A 16,560-nucleotide genomic window follows, 5' to 3' on the forward strand; every position below is an offset into this window, starting at 1 on the left:
AAGCTTGAGTAAATGTTCATATGTTCACTCTAAGGCAAGCTTTAGAGATTGTTGCTCATCTGTGCTTGAAGCCTTTTAAATCAAGCGTACAAACCTCTATTATGTTCCCATTAGGTGCCAAGGATGGGGATACAAAGAAAGATAAAAGAGGCTTTGTCCTCAGCTGATGATCTAGTGGAGGAGGCTATGCAAAAAAAAAAAAAAAAAAAAAATGCAAAACAGCAAATTGGAGGTAACCTCAGTGAGAAGCAATTAAAAGGGTTCTTACAGAAATTAGGGTTCAAACTGAATCTTGAAGGGAACCAGGACATTTAAATGAAGAAAGAAAGGATTCCTGGTAGGGCCAGTGAAAATGCACATTACGGAGATGAAGTATCTTCAAACAACAGCACAATGTTTAGGATTGTTAAGTGCATGGAAGTCTGGAAAGGGAGAAGAGGTCATGTTATTAAAGACTTTAAAAGCTAAATAAGAGGATTTTATTCTTGATCTTCCAATAGGAAACCATTAGTATTTACTCTGTGTGTGTGTGTGTGTGTGTGTGTGTGTGTACAATATAATCAAATCTGCACATTAGGAATATCATTTTGGTATCTGAGTGGGGGATTAACTGGAGCAGGGAGGTATTAGGCAGGTAGATCATTCAGTAGATTATAGCAATTACAGCAATAGTCCCAAATATAAACTGATGAACCAGGGTTATGGCAGTGCCAGAGGAGAGAAGGGATTGCATAGGAAATATATTGAGATTAAAAACAATAGGATATGGCAACTTCTTGGATCTCTGGGATGTTATTGAGAAGTCAGTGATGATACTTACATTGGGTAACTGGGAGGATTGTGGTGCCCTCAACAATATTAAGGAATATAGTGGAAGAGAAGATATGAAGGAAAATATAATAGATTTTGGTTATTCTGAGTTTCAGATGGCTGTAGAAATCTTTTACATGTCCAGATTAGTAAAATGAGAGCAAGTTACATCTTAATAAATTGAACTGAAAATTATCTGCATAGAGATGAGATGATTGAATGGATGAGAATGAAGAATGGATGAGATTGCCATGGAAAATAGTATAAATGGAGAAGAAAAGAGAGTCTACTGGGGACACCTGAAATTAACTAATATAACATGGATAAAGATCAAGGAAAGGAGACAGGTGTTTTCAGACAGGTGGGAAAATTTGTAGAGAGTAGTGCAACAGAGAGAGAGAAAGTCAAGGTGAAAAAGATGATTAACAGCCTCAATGTTGCAGAGAGGTCAAGAAAGATGAGAATTGAGAAAAGACATGTAGATTAAGCAATTAAGAGACTATTGATAACTGGAGAGACCAGCTTCAGATAAATGATGAAGTCAGCAGGCGTTAAAAGAGAGAAAAGGAAATGAACTTTGATTGCAGATGACTTTCTCAAGGAGTTTAGTTTAGCTAGGAAAGAGAGCCGAACATCATACTGCAAGTATGAATAGACAGATCAAGGTATTTTTTTTTAATTTAATTTTTTTAAGGATAAGGGGAAATGAGTGTGAGCAGCAGGGGAGTAAACAGCCATTAGACAGTGAAAGAAGAAAGAATAAGAGGGGGAATGATAAAGGGGGAAGGTGCTGGAGAGGATAGCATGGGAAAAGAGGGCATGGAGAGGGGTTGACCTTGGTTAAGAAAGCCCAGCTTTTTAATGTGATCCGGGGTGAAGGAGCAGAGTGGGAGAGGACTTTTTTACCCTGGATACTTTTCCCACAGAATCGTGCACTTAGAGACATTTGTTGCCAAATCTACGAAATAAAATGGTGGGAGAACTTCCTCTTCCACAGCCTATCCAACTATTCTTCAGACTTTGGAACCTAGGGACCTGTCCAGGGTCAAGTACCCAATTTAGAGGACAGCCTCGGTCAAGGTAACGGTCAGGGTCATGTTTGGGGAGGTGGCTGCGGACTTGATCCCCGGGGGAGGAGCCCCACCACCCTTGCTCTGTTTGTTTCCTGCAGAAGACTCCAGTGGCCAATCTGCAAAGGTCAGCTCCGTTAGAGGTCCAAACGTGAGTCCGCCTCAGAACAGAAACCTGGGGCAGAGCTTTGGCCGTGACAAAAGGGGAAAAGCTTTAGTTTTCTTGCATCCTTGAAGTCTAGGTCTACTTGCTGTTCCTCACACCCGGTGTTCCGCGTCCCATCTCCGTCCCTTTGCCTTGTCTGTCCCCTTCTTCCCGGAATCCTTTCTACTTTCTCAATCCTGCCTCTGGCGGGGCTGGCTTTCTTCAAGATTCTGCTCAAGTCGCCCCTTTCTGAGAGAAGCCTTTTCTGCAAGCACTCTCTAAAGGGCGCAGATAAGAAAAGAAGTAGGTGGGGAGAGACCGGCGGGGGCTTCAGTGTCCAGGAAGAATCCCTAAGGAGGTGGACCTCAAACTGGAACCCCTGCGGGGAGGCTCAGCGGGGAGCAGAAAGGCGCGAGCCCCGAGTGTCGGGACTCCCACATTGCAGGCACTAATCCTAGTATGGCGGACGGTGTCTGCTTCCGAGCCGCACCACCGCCCCTTACCCGACCTAGCGCAGGAACCACCTCCCTGCCTCCGTGCTTCTGCTCTCCCCTCTCCCCATGGCCTCGGGCAAAGTCCCTTCCCCTGTGCTTTTGAAGGTTGTCATCGCCTTTGGGGACCCTTGTGTTCCTGCTCTGGGCTACCAGCTTTACAGATCCAGGCTTGTTTCAAAGGGAGAGAGCTAGTTTCTGAGCGGCAGAAGAATATTCCTGCAGGACTTTTGCCCTCCCGAAAGGACCTCTGGTGCCCTTGGTGCCATAGCCTTAAAAGTACGTCCTTTACAACAGCAGCAAAGCGACCTCGACTGAAACTAACGCATATCATATTCAGCTTTGAGAGAGCTCTCCCAAAGGTTAGTGGGCTTTGCACTTAGGTAAAGTCCAAATAGCCCTCTGTGGCTTCTACGGCTTTTTTCTACTTGGGCTTTCCGGGACTCAGAAGACCAAGTGCCTGGAGGGATGGGGGAGGGAGGAGTGGGAATCTAGGTGGTAGAAGGGCATTGCCGAGATGGACATTTGTCCAACTTTGCATTTCACATACTAGATTTTTCTTCACAATGACCATGGTAGTCACCCTTCAGACCCTAAGTATAACTGGCAATTACCAGTGGGAAATAGGAGGGGACGGACAAACTAAAGCAAGTTAAAGACAAAACTCTGTCACTAAAATTTGTTTAAAAATTTTTTTTGCCTTTTAGTTATTTTTCTATTTCTTCTGTGGTTGAAAAGGCATAATAATCCAGAACCTTTCCTCTTTTTTGTATCTTTTATATGTACCTTTTTTATGTATGCGTTGTCTCGCCCATTAGAATTAAAACTCCTTGAGGGGTAGGACTGTTTCATCCTCCAGAATTTAGCAAAAATGGATTGATTGATAAACTTGTCATTTGAGCTAGCTAAAATTGCATAACTTTTCATTAAGTGAAAGCAGACCCCAAAGAAAAAGATTCATGTGTATAAATGGTACTTTGTTATTTACCTGATTTGGGAAGAGAAAAGAATAATGAAATGTTTGGAATCCTACCATTTCAAAGGTTTCAAAGTCATATCATATAATGAGCAAAGCTTTTTTGTAACCTTGATGAATAATTCATGTCTTAGTTTCCAAAGGCCTTTAAAATAAGTCTAAATATGTTTATACTAGTTTTATCAAGTATCACATCAAATACGTTTGTCCATGAAAGTTTTAAGTGCTCTACTTACCAAAGAGACTAAGCCACAGCAAGAAACATTGGAGAAAGGACTTTAAAAATAAATTTAGATACATCCATAGAATCTGAATAGTTCTTAGTAAATAACTTAGGTTTGTTTAAGACCTTCATCAAAGGCTACAAAGACAGAGAGATGAGGGAAGTCAAAGGCAATTTTGGATATAGAAAACAAATCCTACTTGTTATATAGGACACAATTGAAGACTTACCTACCTTTAAATTATGCACTTAATGAGAGCTGTGAGCTATGCAAGACAATGACTAAGTGTAAAATATGGATTTCTAGCCATTATACCATACAATAGAGACCCCCAGAAAGATAATAACACGCCTTCCTATTCAATCACGAATGGCAGTATAAGGACCCCAAAGAGCAAAATCATATGAGAACTGTGAATATGAAACATAAAAGCCACAGTCAATCAATATGATGGAAATAATTGTCCATGTGGTATATAGCTGCTCTGATGGTTTTAGTCATCTTAATTATCAGGATTATAATCTTGTCCTGGTACAAAATAGTGATGTGTACAGAGCTGGAACACTAATATTCTAATTGCTATACCCCAAGAGAGATATAGTGGAACTGAATTAGGATGATAAATAATTAGACAATTATAGAATTAGAATTATAGATAAAGAACATTAATGGCCATCAACCCCTCACCTGAAAAAGAATATCCTCTGTAGCATCCCCTAAAAATGGTCATCTGGACCTTTCTTGACAGTCTCCACTGAAGGTAAGTCCTTCCTCTTGAGGTAGCTCATTCCATTTTGGTATCTCCAACAATGAAGACATTTTCCCTCATGTTAAACTATAATTTACCTCTTAGCAGCAAATCTAACACTCTTTCCTTTTTTGTTAAGTTGTTTTTCAATCATGTCTCATTCTTTGTGACCCCATTTGGTATTTCCTTGGCAAGAATACTAGAATGGTTTGACATTTCCCTCTCCAGCTCATTTTTATAGATGAGGAAACTGAAGCAAACAAGTGAACTGACTTGACCTGGGTTGAATAGCTAGTGTCTGAGGAAAATTCGAATTCAGAAAGATGATTCTTCCTGTTCCAAGCTCTGTGCTCTATGTGCTGCAGCATCTAATTGGCCTAATCTTTTTTTTTTTTTAAATTATGTTATCTCTCATCTTGTGCTCTATATTTTTCCTACACCTTAGAGATGTTTAGGTGCAGTGGATGAAACTATAGACTTGGGGCCAAGAAGATCTGAATTCAAATCCAGTCTCAGATAATTATTTTTCTATGTTACTTTGGGTAAGTGATCTTATCTCTGTCTGCCTCAGTTTTCTTAACTATAAAAGGGATGTCCATAATAGTACTTACTTCTCTGAGAAGATAAAACACTTTATAAATATTAAAGAGCTATAGAAATGTTATCTGTTATTATTACCGCAACTTAACCATTTTCAAAGAGTGTCCACATGTACTATCTTATTTAATAACATAACAATCCAATTAGGTTTAATTATAGGGAAACTATTATTCCCATTTTACAGTGAGGAAACCAGATTAGAGAGGTTAATTGATTTATCTAGGATAACCTGGGTATTGTCTTGTGCTAAGAATCAAGACTAGAATATTGATTGTGCTGATTCCTGATCCAGTGCTTAACATACTTTACTGTGATGATGTGTCTTAGGAAACTCAAAGTCAGATATTGTGGTAGTGCGGATAAGGCTTAAAAGGGAAGATGGGGTAGTTATGGTATAAAGCTTGGAAATCAGAGTCCGGGCAGGGGGATAGCTGTCAGTTATTTTTTAGATTTCTTTAAAAGCTTGAGAATATAGGGTCTCAGGGCTGGTGTTTGTCACTTTAGACTCAGAAGTTGAAAAGGTGATGAATGAAGGACTATGCAGAGAGCTTATATGTGTACTGAGGGCCTTAGTACTTGATTGGGGTGGAGATCTACGGACAAAACCAACAAGTCTTCCCTCAAGTAGCTTACATTTTAATGAGAGTGGTCAATATGTGATAAATTCACCCCCCCTCCCCCCGCCCCAACACACACAAAATAAGCATTATATATTTGAGGTATATATAAAGTAATTTTATAGAGAGAACATCAACTGAGGAAATCAAGAAAGAATTTGATTAAGAAGTGTTATCTGAGGTGAACCTTAAAGGGAGCATTGGATTCAAACAGATAAAAATGATGAGGGAAAGCATTCTAAGTATAGGATTCAGCCTGTCAAAAGACATGAGAGTCAATGATTATTTCCCCACTTGTTTTCAAGGGGGAATTGGGAAGGGTTTGTTCTATCCTGAGGCAGTGACCCCGGACATTTAGAATATAATCCTGAGTGTGTGTACAACTGAGCAGGTCCATTTAGCCCAGACCCAAGGCAAGAGGGCTTGGGTCTGCATTGGCTAAGATGAAGCTTTTTATGGAGGAAAATCCATAGCCCTTTGCTAAAGAACTATCATAAATACAGAGTAGCTAGGAACATTGGATAGTTTTGGTCCTTAGATAAGAAAGAATCAAGTTAAAATTCAGTGTCAATCAGTTATACTAGCTGTGTGACCTCAGTTTCCTCATTGTAATTACAATTGTAAAATGGGGATCATAATAGTACCTACATAACAGGGTTGTCATGAAAATCGAATAATATTTGTAAAACACTTAGCACAGTACCTGATATGTAATGACTATTAAATAAATGCTCATTGATCTTAAAGAAGGGAAAGGGATCCACATGTGCAAAAATGTTTGAGGCAGCCCTCTTTGTGGTGGCTAGAAACTGGAAAATGAATGGATGCCCATCAGTTGGAGGATGGCTGAATAAACTGTGGCATATGAATGTTATGAAATATTATTGTTCTGTAAGAAATGACCAACAGGATGATTTCAGAGAGACCTAGAGAGACTTACATGAACTGACGCTGAGTGAAATGAGCAGAACCAGGAGATCATTATACACAGCAACATCAAGACTATGCAATGATCAATTCTGATGGACATGACTCTCTTCAACAATGAGAGGACCCAGATCAGTTCCAATTGTTCAGTAATGAAGAGAGCCAGCTACACCCAGCGAAAGAATTATCGGAAATGAGTGTGGACTACAACTACAATGAGTGGAGCATTTCCACTCTTTCTGTTATTGTTTGCTTGCATTTTTGTTTTCCTCCTCAGGTTATTTTTACCTTCTTTCTAAATCCGATTTTTCTCAAGCAGCAAGATAATTGTATAATGCATATACATATATTGTATTTAACATATACTTTAACATATTTAACACATATTGGACTACCTGCTATCTAGGGAAGGGGGTGGAGGAAGGAGGGGAAAAGTTGGAACAGAAGGTTTTGCAAGGGTCAATGTTGAAAAATTACCCATGCATATGTTTTGTCAATAAAAAGCTATAATTAAAAAAATGCTCATTCCCTTTTCCCTTCTTTTGGGTCATAATTCTGTGAAATATTTTTGTATTTTTATAGGACACTAAGTGCTGCAATATCAATTCAGAGCATCAGGCAAAGGGGTAGTGCTCCTACTAGAAAAAATGAGTTCAAGGTATTTAGAAACTATTTAGAAGAGAAAAGGAGGTTACAGATACTGCAAGGGAAGATTGGTTAGCAAATTCTAAACCTGCCTAATAGCTTAACCTATTCCATTATTTATTTTTTATAATACAGACTAACTTTTTTGTTGTTGTTGTGGATCCAGGTTCAAACTAGACTAGGGAGGTAGCTGAGAGATTAAAGAGAAGGGATTAGAAGCCAGGGACATCGTGGAGACAGAAACAACAAGATTTGGCAACTAATTAGATCTATGGGATGAGGGAGAGTTTGACATCAAAGATGGCACCAAACTTTTGAACCTGGATGACTGGAAAGTTGGGTGTCTTCATGAGTAACAGGGAATTTTGGAAAAGGGGTGGAAGGTTTGAAGGGAGAGAAAATGTGATTAGATCTGGGATACAAATTCCTACCTTTTCTTTATGTGTGACTCACTCCTCCATTCCCCAAATGAAAAGAGATTGAGAACAAGACTCTATACCTGCTGTGTGGGAATAACTGCCACAAAGCCCATGGTGATATGTGGGGGGTAGGGTGTGCCAATATTGGGGGTTCAGTGGAATTTAGCCTATACATCTGCTGTTGATTTCTGACCAGAGATTAGATTGTTACATCCCTGAAAGGTACAGCCAAAGATGGCAGGGAGGAAGGGCAGGATAATGGATTGAGGAGGTGGTGTAGTTGTGTTGGAGGCAATCCCATGATAGGAAATCGTGGGGGGCAGGAAGAGGATATGACCCATTTTCTAACCTCTGATTTTCTGATAAAGTGCTTGGGTCATGCCCCAGGTTACTTAGAATGATTGTCCTAACTTGGAAGACTATGGCCCTAGAATCCCCATTTATAAGAGCTGAGTTTGCTCCTTTGTAAAATTAAGGATTTGAATTAGATAATCCATAACATTCTTCCCAGGACTAATATAAAATTTTAAAGGTTGAGAAAGAAAGGAAAAAGGAAAGAGTGATAGCTTCAAACTCTCTTTTAATTCCCTCACCTAAGTGATGAATAACTTCATCATTTAGTTATCAAGAAAGATTTGTTTAAATAGGAAGCTACCAAGTGGCCAAGTAACTGGGGAATTGACATTTAATCCATCTGCTTCCTCATAGTATCTAAAAGCCTCTGTCTCCCCATCCTTGAAGGGAGGGGTTAGTGATGGGGTTGGTTATTAGCTGTAAGTTAGGAGCAATGTGAATGCATACCGAAGCCATTTTTGCAAAACACCTTCCATATATTTACTTTTCCATAGGGACAGATTGCTTGGTTGAATAGCTCTTTTACCTGACCCTGAAATGATGTCTAGTGTTCTTTTTTAATAATGACATTTTGATGTAGCTAAAGCAATTGTTATTGATCAGAGAGATAGTAGAAATTATTATTCAGTGTGAAACAGAGACCTCATTCCGTTGCTAATGTTTGTTTATGTGAATTAAGGATTCAGAGTCTATCATTTGCTGACCTAGTAATTTTTTTTTCCCCATCAGCAACACAAATTGTCAAATTAGTAAGAGAAAGAAAGGCAATTTCTGCTTTGGAACTGGATTGAATCTTTTTTGTTTTTTTTTTAGAATCTGGGGAGTTTTCTTGGCAAAGATGCTGGAGTGCTTTGACATTTCCTTCTCCAGCTCATTTTATAGATGAGCAAACTGAAGGAAACAGGGGTTAAGTATGAAAAAGACTTGTCCAGTATCACACAGCTAGGAAATATCTGAGGTTGGGTTTGAATTCAGGAAGATGAGTCTTCCTGACTCCAAGTCTGGCAGTCTGTTTACTGAACCACCTAATTGAATCTACATGTCCAGTGAATTAATTTCTTGTTTATTGTATTTGTGGTCATCACCACTGCTGATTCAAGCATGTATGACTTTCCTTGATGTTAAATATGCTTAGGCTAATGTCCAATAGTAATGTATCTATGTACCTTTTTATGTTACAGGAATGGGGAATGGATTATGATTTCAGTGGCATAGGAAACTCCCATGAAAGGAAACTCCCTCTGCCTCTGCAACTTATACACTTAGAGAGATGCCTAGGGTACTAAAAGTGGCTTTTTCAGGCTCTTTCAACCTGTATGTATCAGGGTAAGCACTTGAACCCAAGCCCTCCTGGCTTTAAAGCAAGCTTTTTACTCTGCCATAATGCCTCTCAAATGAGATAATAAAATTAAAGCTATTGGTAAGCCTTTAAGTGCTATCTAAATACCAGCTAGTATGAGATAAGTTCAATTTTTTTTTTTTTGATCATCACTTGGAATATATTTTCCATGGGCCTTGAATGTCAGGTCAAAGTTATGGAATTTATTTTGGAAGTAATTTCAATATGACTTTTTAAAAGATTCTAAATTTAACAATTTCCCTTCAACAACAAGAAAGAATATATACAAAGTAGCATACACAATAGATTGAAGTTTATATGGGAAACTGCTGATCTCTATTATGTATATCCTTCTTTTTTGGAGAGTATATAATAAATTCCCCATGTTATTTTTAAAGCTATGCTTGTTTCCTTTAATTTTTTTCTATTTAAGACTTGAAAATTTCTTTCCTTATGTTTTCAATTAATTTTCAAATTATTTTTTCAAGCATTGAAAAAATTATTCTCTTCTATGCATTTAAAAATGCTTCTATGACCCTCATTATTTCCACTAATTCAACTAATCTGGCCATCTTGCAGCAATTCATGTAACATTCCATTTCCCATCTCTGTGTCTTTGAAAAGAGTGTCCCTCCAAGTCTAGAATATAGTCCTTTTTTACTTTTTAGAATCCTTAATTTCCTTCAAAGCTCAGCTGAAGCACAACCTTCTATATCAGCCCTTTCCTGATTTCCCACTGATACTAATGCCATTCCCTTCACTACCTCCAAATTTCCTTACTTTTTATATTTGTTTCATACATATGTATTTGTTATTTTTCAGATAGAATGTAAGTTTCTTGAAGGAAAGAACTGTTTCATTTTTGTCTTTTTGTCATTAGCTGCTTAATAAATGCTTGTTGATTGATATGATTCAGTGCAAACATCTTCTCTGTTCTAGGTATGTACTAGGAACTAGGGATTTAAAGGCAAATGGAGAAATGTAGTAAGAAATGTAGTCAAAGAACTTAGAATCTATTGGAATGGGTTCAAATCTACACCGATGAAGAGAGGAAATGACTATATAAATGAAAGATCAATGATGCATTGAAGTTTGGGAGAGTTTAGAAACAAAGGCTCAGTAGAAGGAAATCATGCAGAGATTTTTCACTAGTAAAAAACAACAAGATATTGAACATTTTATAATGCTTTTTTTTTAAGAAAACAAATGCAACTAGAGACATGATGTCAATAGGTCAACAAAAATGGGTGAGTTATTAACCTCAGGGTATAGAGGTGCCATCAGAGAGCAGAGAAAAACCATCTGCTATTGACCATTTTTTATTACCACTTCAGGGTAAACTAATAAAACTCTCAGTTTCAATTAAATTGTGGAAGTCCATGTTTCCCCTTTCTCAGGCACCTTATGCCACAATAAAAACCAGAATGGCCCAGGAAAGGTTGGAAGTTTGTCCTTTGGAAAGATTATCAGCACCAAACAGTACAGAGTCACAGATTTTCACATTTTATTTTGAGCTCCTCCTGATACAGGAAGTGGAACAGATGTAACATCTTAAGAGTTTTCCTACCATAGGTCTTTTAAATACAAAGTACAAGGCATCAGATGCTATTGTTAACAAGGAAAAACAATGGTTATAATTTTTTTGGGGGGTGAGGTTTTAACACTGAATGCTTCACTTCTCAATTCTATTCAACTCAAGTCCCTCCCATGTGGGCCAGATCTGTTAGAGCTTGTTATCTAGGAGGGGGCTTAGAAGGATGTACGATAAACAGAATACCCATCAGAAGATAATTAGGTACCTCAGAGAACTCCAACAAACCTTTGTACTGACTCTTTCTTTACCTTAGGTTATATCTAGGTTCTTTAAGGAGATCCCATTTCACTTTTTCATGATTAATATTCAGAAGGTGTATAGCATAACCTGGATCAATACCCCTCTAGTCACAGGATTAAATTTCTGTAATAAGAACTATAAGACAGGAAATATTGAAACTTGCACACATCTTTCTTTTGGCACCTACCTAATGAAAAGCTGGTTATGGTTTTGCCCAGAACTGTAACTAGGAAGGAGGCAGCTGGGGTTTTGTCTTAAGTGGCAACATTTTTTAGGGTTTGCCTAGTATGCTTTCTCCCAGGGTAGGACCTTCTCTTCCATTGTAGTTGGGAGACTGTGTGCATCTCATAACTCTCACCATCTAGTACTTGTGTGGGGATTTGAATGGGGGACAAGGTGAAAGCCAAATCCTGAAAGAAGAGTGGGGTCCCGAATCCGCAGATATTTGGAGAAGAGGGTATAGGCTACTTCCTCTCCTGTCATTTCATACTTGTTTTTGTACCTTTCCTTCCATTATCCTTGCCTTGTACAGCTGAGAGGATCACTCTTTGGATAATCATGTTCCCTTCTTCTGTTTTAACTGAATTTGCCTCAGGTGCTGAAATTTATAGTTACAGCTTTTGTCTCACTGTCTAACTTTTAAGTCTGCATTGTTAACACATACAGATATGACCTTCCATTTTAGCACATGTAATTTTGACAAAGAGATCCTATATTATTAACATATACAATTTGATTTATTACAAGGCAAGTACTTCTATGTCACAGAGGAATTTTATGTCATAAAAACATGTACATATTTACAAGTTAATATTAAAAGTGTTCCTTGTTGCATATCTCTCAATATTTCATAAGGTTGCTGATGACCTGGCTCTATGTACAATGCATTTTGTTTGTTTTCCCATATTTCAGTGATTCATGTTTTCATCTATTTGGACAGCTTAATAAGTTGCTTTGTTAGGCTCATAGACCCGCAGATCTAAAGTTGGAAGAGATCTCTTAGGTTATCTTGTCAAATCCTCTGATTTTTATTGATAGGGAAACTGAGGCTCAAAGATCCTATGCTTATTTGAGATCCCAAAGGCAGCCAAAAAAAGTCATGCTCTGTTAGTCCCTTCTTTTGTGATGAGCCTTTTTTTTTGGGATTAAGTCAGATTGGTTCTCAGAAAATAAACAGTGAGTTCTTACTAGACCTCCCCTCCTACTTCCCCTCCCATCCTCTCCCCTTCTTTCCCCTTGCTCTCCTTTTCTCTCCCCTCCCCTCCTCTCCCTTCCCTTCCTTTCCTTTCCTCTTCCCTATCCCCTCTCTCCTCTCCCTTCACCTGTCTTCCCTCCCTTCCTCTCCTCTTCTATCTCCTCTCTCCTTTCCTCCCCTTTCTTTTTTTTTTCCTTGTTTGGTCTAATCCAAGTTTTTATTCTACTAGAAAAGTAGAATAAAAGTTTTTATTCTACTGTGAAATCCCTGGGTCATAATATAAAATCTATAATATAAACAGACTAGGACCATGGTGTAGATTTTTTGACCTAAACATTGATGTGATTCTAGAACATCCAAGAAATTACTTCTTCTATTCTCCTACTCTTGATATTCCATCCAAACATCAGGTTGTTTCTCAAGCCTGGAATCAACTGCCTGATGTCAACTTGATAGAATATTTCACCTCTTTCCAGGCACATCTCAGTAATTATTTTTTGTATAAAACTTGTGATGTTCTCTCAAATTGCATTTATTGATCTCTTTTTATAAAAAGAATACCTATAGAATACCTATAGTAGAATGTAACCTCCTTGAGGTCAGGTACTATGGTTTTTTCCTTTTGTTTTCTATCTTCATTAAAACTAGTGCCCATCCCTAAGGTATTGTAGTTAATAAGTGTTTATTGAAAAGAGTCCTAAACTTAAGAGTATTCTTGACTAGGTTTGAATACTGTTCCTGGCAATGACTAGTTTAGTAACTAGTAAATTCACATCATTTCTCTAAGGTTCCCCTTTTTTTCATCTGTAAAATGAGAATAATGTCTGTGGTATCCACCTCTCAGGAATGTTATAAAGATTACATGGGATAATGTTTCTAAAATGTTTGTACTTTTAATTTTATTTATTTATCAAAATTAAAAAAATAATACATTTGAATTTAAGTACAAAAAGACAAAAAACATTTCTTTATACACAGCACAACATAAGAGTATATGTGAATATATATGAATTTAAAACCACGAGTTTTCATTTCATACTGTTTTATAAAAAACTATCTATCTTATAGATGTTATATATCATTTTCAAAGCATCTGTGCCTTTCTGTGCTTCCTTCTAAGTTTCTGCTTTTTGATGTACTTTATAAATGTAAGTTATTCACATGCAATCTGGCAGAGACTGTTTGAATAACTGAACATTTTTGAGTTCTGCTTAACCATTCCAGATCTCTAGTCTTCTGTCAAGTGAGAAATTCAAGTGTTCTTAAAATATTTGGATTTGAAAGAAAAATGCTACAATCAATCCTCCTCTATGACAAACAACCCACATTATTTGCCAACTATGAATATGTTAGTTTGCCAATATTCAGAGGCAAATTTGTTAACTCCTACTTATTTCTCCTATACATTCATTGTCCCACTCATATTTTGAGAAGTCTACATTTTCTTATGACTCTTTAGCTACAATATTTTCTCCTAGTCAAGGTTTTTTAATGTTTGGGGGGTTTTTGTACTTAGATATAAATGACAACTACTTTTTTAGGGGCATATGGGTAAAAATAGAATTATTGGATATAAAATCGAAAGGGACCTTCACAGTCATTTAGGCTAACCTGTTCGTTTCATAGATCATAGAAATAGATTTTAGAGCTAGGAGGTACTTTTAAGATCATGTAATTCCTTATTTCACATGTGAAGAAACAGATGCCCTAAAAGTTTAGGTGATGATCAAAATCATACAAATATTAAACAACAAGACTTCACATCCAGGTTCTTTGACTCAAATTATAGTACTCTTATATACCATTTCATGATGTGCCTTGGTCATGCTCATTGCATTGCTAGCTCCACTCCTCACTTTCTGGATTTCTTTCACCTCTTTTCCAGCAGCCTTTTCACTCTGGAAATTCTTCTGCCCTGCAGCCCTTTCTTATGATTTGTGAGTCCTCGATGTACCATTAATTCAATCCAATCCAACCAACATTTATTAAGCACTTACTATGTGCCAGGCACTGGGCCAAGTGTTAGGGATACATTTTTTTAAAGCTTTTTATTTTCAAAGCATATGCATAGACAGTTTTCAAAATTCACCCTTTCAAAACCTTGTGTTCCAAATTTTTTCTCTCCCTTGATCCCATCTCTTCCCTTAGATGGCAAGTAATCCAATATGTGTTAAACATATGCAATTCTCCTATATATATTTTCAGAACTGGCCTGAATCACTTCACTGTTAAAAAGATCCACATCCATTAGAATTGATCATTGTATGATATTATACAATCTCCTGGTTCTACTCACTTCACTTAACATCAGTTCATGTAAGTATCTCCAGATTTTTCTGAAATCGTCCTGTTCATCATTTCTTATAGAAAAATAATATTCCATAACATTCATATTCTATAACTTATCCAACCATTCACCAACTAATGGGCATCTACTCAATTTCCAGTTCCTTCTCAGTATAAAAAGGGCTGCTACAAACTTTCTTTGCACATATGGATGCTTTTCTCTTTATTATGATCTCTTTGGGATACAAGCCCATTAGAGACACTGTTGGATCAAAGGGTATGCACAGTTTGGTAGCCCTTTGGGCTTAATTCCATATTGTTTTCCAGAATGATTGGATCAGTTTACAACTCCACCAATAATGTATTAGTGTCCCAGTTTTCCCACAGTTAAGGATACAATTAATAAAATAAAAGATAATCCCTGCCTTCAAAGAATTTACAGTCTAAAGCAGGGAGAGACTATATACAAAAGGAGGCAGGAAAATGAGGGATTGGAGAGGGACAGGACTTCAGGAAGTACTTGGTGCAAAGGACTCTTGTTCTGTGGTAGGCAGAAGAGCAAATGCAAAGTGGAGTGACTATCTTTTCATTGAAGTACCCAGCCCATGCCTCCCATATTTGGGAGCCAGTTTTTGCCCTCTATAAAGGAAGGTATTGGGAGGATTTTGGTATACCACCCACCAGTTCTTCAATCAGAAGGGAAAGGAGGCTGAGGGAGGAGGTGCCATTCAGGGCTCAAGTTAGCAGCTTGGGATTGAGGTTAGAAGTGAAGAATTTATTCTAGGAGGGGAAGCTTGTTGTATGGAATTAAAACTAATCTGGGTAGAAGATCCAGAGTAGCATGACCTTAATTTCTTGGAGGTACCCAGGCCATATTCTCATGACTCCTAGCTTAGTTCTTACGCTTTGGACTTTTCTACCACTGGTCTAGAAGTCTTCCTTTTTCTTGGGTACCTTTTATACCTTATTTTCTAGGTCTTTTTTATGGGTTGTCTTCTCTCATTAGTCGGGAAAGTCCTTGAGAGTAAGGATTTTTTTCCTTCTTCTTATCTGATCTTTCTACCCCAGTGCTTACTACAGTTCCTAACACATAGTGAGGATTTAATCTTTATCATGCTATTTTTATGAAATGAGAAAATTATCAGGCTTCTCTTGTAATGAAACATTTGGGCAAATAATTTCATCTTAGCAATGGTTGATAAATAAATATCTTGACCTTCTTTAAGCAACACTAGGATCCTCTACTATTCTGTATTATTTTCAAGTTTACTCAAAAGTTTATTAACCAAATTATAGTTTAGTCTAAGGTAATTTCATAACATAAATTCTAAGGGTAGAAATGCTGAGCCTCTTTTTTCTCAAGACTGAATGACTTTTTCTTTTTTTAGGTCACAATTCTGAATTTTTTGAAAGCTAATGAGTAAAAAAAAACAAACATTAAATATTGACTTCCATTATTAGGTGGTGTCAGATAGCTTCTAGGAAAGGGAAAGGAAATAGGAAATAAGTATTTATATAGTGTTTACTCTGTGTATCATGAAAATTGAGTGCCAGGTAGATAGATAGATGAACTGTCTTGAAAAGGGTTTGGAAGTCCTCACACTTTACCTCCAAGTGACTCCAAGAAGCTAGAACATGAGTAGTACTATACCTTGATAAATGTCTCAGTAGAAGGGCTAAACCAGGTTAAAGATAACCAAAAGGCTTCAAACCCATAGATAAGTTAGAGGGGTGTCTGCCTCAAATATGTGAATACTTCCCCATCAGAATGGCAGATGAGAACAATTTGTTCCGATGGCCATGAAAATGGCTGAAGTAAGCTCCCTATAGCACTTAGAAATTAGGCTGATACCAGACACCAACGTCATCCACTGCATTCT

The 16,560-nt window shown here is 37.5% G+C and overlaps 1 pseudogene; it reads left to right on the plus strand.

Annotated features, from left to right (window-relative positions):
- Positions 1 to 1,905: 1,905 nt before the first annotated feature.
- Positions 1,906 to 16,560, plus strand: part of LOC100918167 — a 49,203-nt pseudogene continuing 34,548 nt past the window's right edge.

This window comes from Sarcophilus harrisii, chromosome 2 (genome assembly GCF_902635505.1).
Source record: "Sarcophilus harrisii chromosome 2, mSarHar1.11, whole genome shotgun sequence".
NCBI classification, from domain to species: Eukaryota; Metazoa; Chordata; class Mammalia; order Dasyuromorphia; family Dasyuridae; genus Sarcophilus; species Sarcophilus harrisii.